Consider the following 7,173-nt stretch of genomic DNA (forward strand, 5'->3'; position numbering starts at 1 on the left):
AATGTTTTGGTCTAGGGAGTAAGTATGACTTTTTTTTTGTTCTAGTAACAGAATGTTTAACTATGAATGTAACCCACAAACTTCGATTGGTATATTCATTTCCTTGTATGTACTAGAGGTTCTGGGCCTTCAGCTTTGTCAAGATCTTACAGAAGTTCCATCAAGTCTTACTTTTGGCTAGTGGTCCTTTGGATAAGTATATGAAGGTTATAAGACTATCTTCAATTGTAAATCAAAGCCTGGGGCTTCCAGAGTTAGAGTTTATTTTCTGGAGTCCAGCTCTTTGGCTACAGAACACAGGAGAGACTTTAACAGCACACATAGACTTTTACATTTCTTACATTAGCACTGGAAGAAAAATCAAAGCTCTACCTTAGTCATTCATTTCTGCAAATTCTGCAAACTTTAGAAGAAACTAGAAAACATCAAATTATTTAATTTCTCTATATGTACCATAATGCTCTATTATACTAACATAGTTTTGTCTTCTGAAACCCACGAGACTATTGACACTTGATTCCAGACCACAAAAAATTATAAACATTTTCCATAATGTATCTTTCAGTGCACCTGGAAACAGTGAAACTGAATCCTAGCGCTTTTAAATCTAGACTTCTGAATCCAGAACAATAAAAGTAAGTTACTTCCCTTTGTGACCTATTAATAATACCCAGTTCCTACTCAAATATGTTCCAGAACACATCCAGAAAACAAAAAAAAATATGTGTCAATCCAGTGTGAATTGGTTTTGATTGCATGCACTGTTAGGGGAAGGTGTGCCCTCTATGTGAACTTGTAGAAACAATCTCTTATTTACCTTCTACGGGTATATTAAGAAAGATCAGCTGTGAACGTGGACAATAGGAAAGTTGCCCTGGGGACAACACCTCATCCATCAAATATGAAAATGAAAGTTTATTGTAAAACAGAGGACCTGAATAAGAATGCAACCAGAAGTGCTTCCCACTTGAAGACAACCATATAGAGAAGTGTTTCCTCAGGGTGGAGGCACATAGAGGCCAATGCAACTGTGGACTAAGGGGACTGGGATGCATCTCAAGATATCAGCAGAATTTGGCAGCATTGCCCACCATGTAGTAATAATGGCCTTTCAGGTATGAAAGTTTCCAAGACTGAGAGAGTTCATGGATTCTTGCTCCACTGTTCTGAAGACCAGAGACCAGGCAATGTGAAACAAGGGAATGTTCCTGCAAGAAGACCCTGAGAAGTTGTTGCATGTAGTTTCACTGGAAACCCTAGGATGTCAGAGATGCTGGAATCACGGAACTATCTATTGAGGAAAGCTATAGACACAGAGTAGAGGCATCCCAATAGAGAGACTATGTTAAACTACAGGCAAAGGAGCTAGAGCAGTGTGGCTACCCAAAGTGTGTAGATCCCAAAACATTCACTCCTGCTGCCAAAAGGAGTACCCTCCAGCAGACCAGGGCTCAAAGAGGATTCACAGAGTCGGTGTACTAAGACTTTTTTATTTAACTGAGGGAATATAAGAATAGACACACACACTCTCTTGAGGGTTTTTTCTAACTTTAAAATTTTTCTTGTCATCTTATTTTTTTCTGTATCTTTCCTTCTCTCATTCTTGGTGTTTTTCATCTAATTCATTTTATTTTTTCCCTTAATGCTTATATACCCCAGTTGAATCTTTTAAGCAATATAAAAATTACAATGTGGTTATACTCTATTTTTCAAGTGAAAGATTATAATGAATGCAAGTTAAAAAAAAAGTGTTTCCCTTTTCCATTACTTTATTAAGCAAAGTCATCCCAAAATACCACATACTCTTATATCTAACTTGTTATAGTTTAGCAGAGTATGAGCAAGCAGTTCTTTTGCTGTCTAGCTGCATATTGCAGTTACAAAGAAAGGACCAAGCATTTTATTATTTATCTCAAAATGTGATCTTACAAGAAATCTTAAAAGAATCACAAATCTAAACTTTTCTATATGAAAAGGAACTGGTGCTTTGGGAGCTCCTTCTGCTCCTTCAGCCAATAACCTTTAGGATACCAGCCTACTTGGGCGTGGTCTCTTTTGCTTTAAGAAGCAGCTGTAGCTGTGTGCTCACTCCCTTGTTTCCAGCTCAGCTTCCAGCTACTAGATTCCTTTCCTGGTCGTACAGAGGGCTGTTGTGTAGGACGGCGATCTGTAAGTTTTTCCCTTTAAATAAATAACCCTTTTATTAATCATAATTTCAAACTGGTGTGGGATTGTTTTGTGACTTATGCCTTTACCACTCTTCTATATTTTAAATCTTTAGGGTGCACATCCACTCATTGGCAGGTATATCTGGAAGTTGGGGGCAGAAATGGGTTCAAGAAACTAATCATCGCTGAGCGGTGGTAGTGCACGCCTTTAATCCCAGCACTCTGGAGGCAGAGGCAGGCGGATCTCTGTGAGTTCGAGGCCAGCCTGTTCTAGAAGAGCTAGTTCCAGGACAGGAACCAAAAAAAAAAAAAAAGCTACGGAGAAACCCTGTCTCGAAAATTAATAAATAAATAAATAATAAATAAATAAAAACAGAAAAAAGAAACTAATCATTTTTTAACAGACTTAATTCACTTTTATTTTTCTTGTATAAAAACCCTTATGTGGTGGCCACAGCTGGAGCCTGGGTCCTCTGAACAGAGACTCTGGTGTGGATTTTCACAAGATGGTCAGTGAATTCCTGATAAGAAGACTTGGTGAACACAGTCTCTTTCCAGAGGTCGGGGGTTAGGTAGCTGTAGGTCTTAGAGATGGCATCAAAGGTGGCCTTGGCAAAGTTGCCCAGGGTGGCAGTGCAGCCCCTGGCTGATGTGTAGCAGTCATCAGTGCCAGCCGGCAGCAGCAGCTTCTTGGGCACAGGAGCGGAGACTATGCCAGTGCCTCTGGGGGCAGGGATGAGACGCACCAGCATAGAACCACAGCAGCCTGTCGTTTTGCAAGGAACAGTGTGGGGCTTGCTAATCTTGTTCCCCCAGTAGCCTCTCCTCACAGGGACAATGGAAAGCTTGGCCAAGATGATGGCCCCTTGGATGGCAGTGGCTACCTCTTTGGAGCACTTAACACCAGAGACCTATGTGACCATTGTAGTCCCTGATAGTAATGAAAGCCTTGAATTTGGTCCGCTGGCCTGCCCTAGTCTGCTTCTGCAAGTGTAGTAATAAGGGCGGCGGCGGGGCTGCATCCCCAATACCCCAGCCGCCTGCCCGGCTCGGCTAGCTTATGCCCCAAAATAATTACACAGACACTGTGTTCATTTAAACACTGCTTTGGCCCATTTCTATGTAGCCTCTTCTAGGCTAATTCTCACATATTAATTTAGCCCGTTTCTAATCATCTGTGTAGCGCCCCTAGGTGCGCTTACCGGGAAGATTCTAGCCTAAGTCCATCCTGGGTCGGAGCTTCATAGCGTGCGTCTTCCCTGGAGCAGGTAGCATGGCGTCTCTCTTGCGTCTGCTCCGGAGAGGAGAGCTGTGGAGTCTGACCTCACTTCCTCTTCCTCCCAGCGTTCTGTTCTGTTTACTCCTCCCACCTATCTCCTAACCAATGAGAGCCAAGCAGCTTCTTTTATTTTAACCAATGACCTTCCTCCATCATGCAAGGGCATGATCTTCAGAACCTCATCCTTTAGGGAAGCTCCCAGGAAAAAGTCAATAATCTCAGACTCCTTAATGGGCAAGGAGAACAGGTAGATCTCCTCTAGGGACTTGATTTTCACGTCCTTAACCAGGCGGCCCAGCTTGGTGACGGGAATCCACTCCTTGTCTTCCGCTTTACCTCTGCGAGCCCAGAGGCCTCAACCCCAGCCAAGGCCTCTCAGACAGCTGCCAAGGCCTCCTAATCCTGGGCCCCCGGGTCCTCTGGGCCCTCCTGCTGCACCAGCGTCATCCGCCATTTGGTGTTTTCCAGATGAAGAAGGAGCCTAATCATGATTTTTAATCACCAAGCAATGCTAACAGAGAAGTACATTAATAATGAGGAAGTTTTGTGTTTGATCCCTAACCTAATGAATCCATCACTCAGTTATGTATCCTAGTGAGCTTTAGATTGCTTTCACCTCGAAGGTTTCACCTTGAAGCTATTGCCAAAACATCTTAATCTAATATAAAATCATTTTAAGGCTTGTTTCAGCTATGACATCTCCCAACATTAGATTAAAAGAATTTAAATAACCCGAGCAACTGAGACTCAGTTGTTTTTCTTAATTATTAACCTAAGGTACAATCTATATGATTCCTTTATAGAAATTCATGTGTTCTAGCTGTGTGACACTTTCTTATTTTATTTTTTATCCTCTGCAGGCTCTGCTTTATCAGGGGCAGGGGCAACATTTGTCTTACCTTTACTTAGGATAATTTTTCCACTAAACTAACTTCTTTCTTAACTCCTTACTGTATTTATTTTTTTTAAAAAAAACACAATCATCAAAATTCTATTTAAACTAACACTATTATTGTATAAAATCATTGCTTCAGTTGAACAGTACATGTTAGAAGGAAATCATCTTCATAATAATCCACAGGTAAAATTGCCCAGTAGAATGAGATATTTACAAGATAGGAGATGACCGTACTTCATTAAGGACAGTAGGGATCTACCAATGCCCATTCACACCATGTCAGTTACCAGAGAAAAATGGCAGCAGCAAACATGCAAAGACACAGCAGTGGTAAGAAACATGCTAGGGCCAAGGATCTTGGGGATCTTGCTTACACCCAGTATTCAACCATCAGGGTTTTGTTTCCTGCTAGGCCAGTCTCCTGAAGTCAATTGCCATCTACTGCTCCTCTGACATTGCTACCAGCACCTCACCATGCTCTCCAGATGTTGGGCAAGGAAATGCAGGATTTGGTATTTTCCTGCTGGGTTTTGGTCTTGCTTTGGTTTGATAATTCGCTGCTAAAGTACTATTCTTTCCTTTAGGAAGGGAAATGTTTGTCCTAAGCCATTTGTATATTGAAAGTATGTAACCTTTTACTTTATATTAATTCACATAGAGTTAAGAGATTGCATTGAATTGAAGAGAAGATTTGTACTTTGGATTATTCAATAGTGTGGGAACTGTTCAAGACTGTGGGGACTTTGAAAGTGAACTGAGTGTGTTTTGCATTCTGAGATGACCATGAACCTCCAGGGACAAAAGGAGTCAGTCTATGGTTTAAGATTGAAATGTTTTGATGTCAAATTGGTGAGATATAGAATTGTGATGGTTAATATTTCTTGCTAAACGGAATCTATAATCACCAGAGAGACAAGGCACTGGGCACACCTGTGAGGGCTTATTTAGATTAGATCAGCCTCCAGCCATACCTGCACAGGATATTCTAGAGGAGGTTTATTGAGATACTGTGGCGGTATCGCTCTATGGGCTGGGGTCTCTGATGGGATAAACTGGAAGAAGCAATCTGAGCATGAACATCTACTGTTCTCGATCTCTGATCAGTGGACGAAGTGTAACCAGGTACTTCAAGTTTCTGTTACCCCCAACTTCCCCATCACTGTATTCTCACAATGTAAACCAAAATAAATCTGTTTTTTTTTTCTAAAATTGGTTTTGTCAGACATTTTGTTGCCCCGAGGCACACAGAATTCTAGTGGTGTGCTTGCACCATTTCTCAGGTGTCTTACTAAGGAATGAAAATCTAAGAGAGTGCACCTAAACTCACAAACTCTTCCTTAACCATCTGTGTTTCTCCACTTTGAGCTTCCATGTAGATTTTCTCTATTCTTTGTGGCACATTAGGCATGCCTATAATCTTTTCCTTTTGTTAAGAGACTGAGAATTCCGTAGCCAAATGATTTGGTTATGTAACTTGAGGTCATGGAGTTGGATTGGTGAAGATTTGGAGATGGGACATGCATGTTGACTGAGAGTGTTAAGTCTGGACCCTGTCCTCAAGCAAAGGAATAATTCTTTTCTGGAATCTTTGGGGACTCAAAGAAAGTCAAGGTATTGGAAGTCAATAAGAAAAGGTGGAAGATGTGGGAGCATGTTCTGTGAACTACAGACGTGGCAGGAATGTTTTCCACATGCAGTCGCCTTCTAGAAAGAACTGCATAAACTGATAAGTGGGTGCACTTATAAGCAAGGGCATGAGGGGGATGCCCTTTCATGTCCACATTGTCTCTGTGGAGAAAGCAAAGGCCGAGGAGGAATAAATGTTCTCAGCTCGTTTCACATCACCAAAAATGATGAGACCTGGCACCAGGTATATTCCCTCTTATACTTTCATTTACTTAAACTAGATGCAAACATCGCCTTATATTTTGATTGCCTTGATAATAAAAATTGGAAGTGCTTTGTGTGTTTGCCCTACTCTTGAACTCAAAAGCTTGGAGTCCAGACCTTTGGCATCTTCTTCAAGTCACGGAAACTTAGCCTCACTGACCAGGGTGGGTCAACAAAAGATGTCCCCATTTAGTGTCTTCCCAGCATTGGGATTCTGTACTTCATCCAGGTTCAATTTTTAACATTCATTGGTGTTCTACCTTTCATATTATTAAACCCCACGAGTGATCCTTATTTTTCTTCAATCTTTCATTAAATGAGTTATGAACTTTTTCATTCACCATGCTGGCACCCCTCATTTTGGGGGAATTTTATCTCATTTCTTATTATTCACTTGTGGTCTTCCCATTTATTCTTCAAGGGATCAAGCAACAAGGTTGCTAATGGTTCCCCCAGTTCCCTGTCCCATGTGAATTTTACCCATGGCTTTCAAACACCCAATACATCTCTCTGATACATTCTTGACTCCACTGATTCACCAATCCAGAGAAAATTTGTTTGCCTTTTTACAACAAATATATTATCTAGCTTGACAATATTTTTCCTCTAACACAGTGATGGATTTCTTAATACCCCATTGGGCACCAAGCTTTTCATGTCCCAAATCTCATTTTAGCAGATACTTTCTTGGACCATTTTTTCTTGGTTATTATTTCAGGTTTGGTCACCTGAAAAATGCCCTTTGATCTTTAATGGACATTGGCTTTCATGGTGTTATTCAAAGCATGCTTTTAGATTCAATTTCTCATGGAGGAGAAAGAAAAGGTGAAATTGACCAGGGATATATTCTCAATAAAGTAATTGGCTGTCTCTATGGGAGAGTCTGGAACCAGACATCTGCTTACAGGTCATTGAATACTGAGATCCCTAGGAAAGAA

The 7,173-nt window shown here is 40.9% G+C and overlaps 1 pseudogene; it reads right to left on the minus strand.

Annotated features, from left to right (window-relative positions):
* Positions 1-2,573: 2,573 nt before the first annotated feature.
* Positions 2,574-7,138, minus strand: LOC142855938 (small ribosomal subunit protein uS5-like; annotated as a pseudogene).
* Between the last annotated feature and the right edge of the window lie 35 nt (positions 7,139-7,173).

Source organism: Microtus pennsylvanicus, chromosome 8 (assembly GCF_037038515.1).
Source record: "Microtus pennsylvanicus isolate mMicPen1 chromosome 8, mMicPen1.hap1, whole genome shotgun sequence".
Classification (NCBI taxonomy): domain Eukaryota; kingdom Metazoa; phylum Chordata; class Mammalia; order Rodentia; family Cricetidae; genus Microtus; species Microtus pennsylvanicus.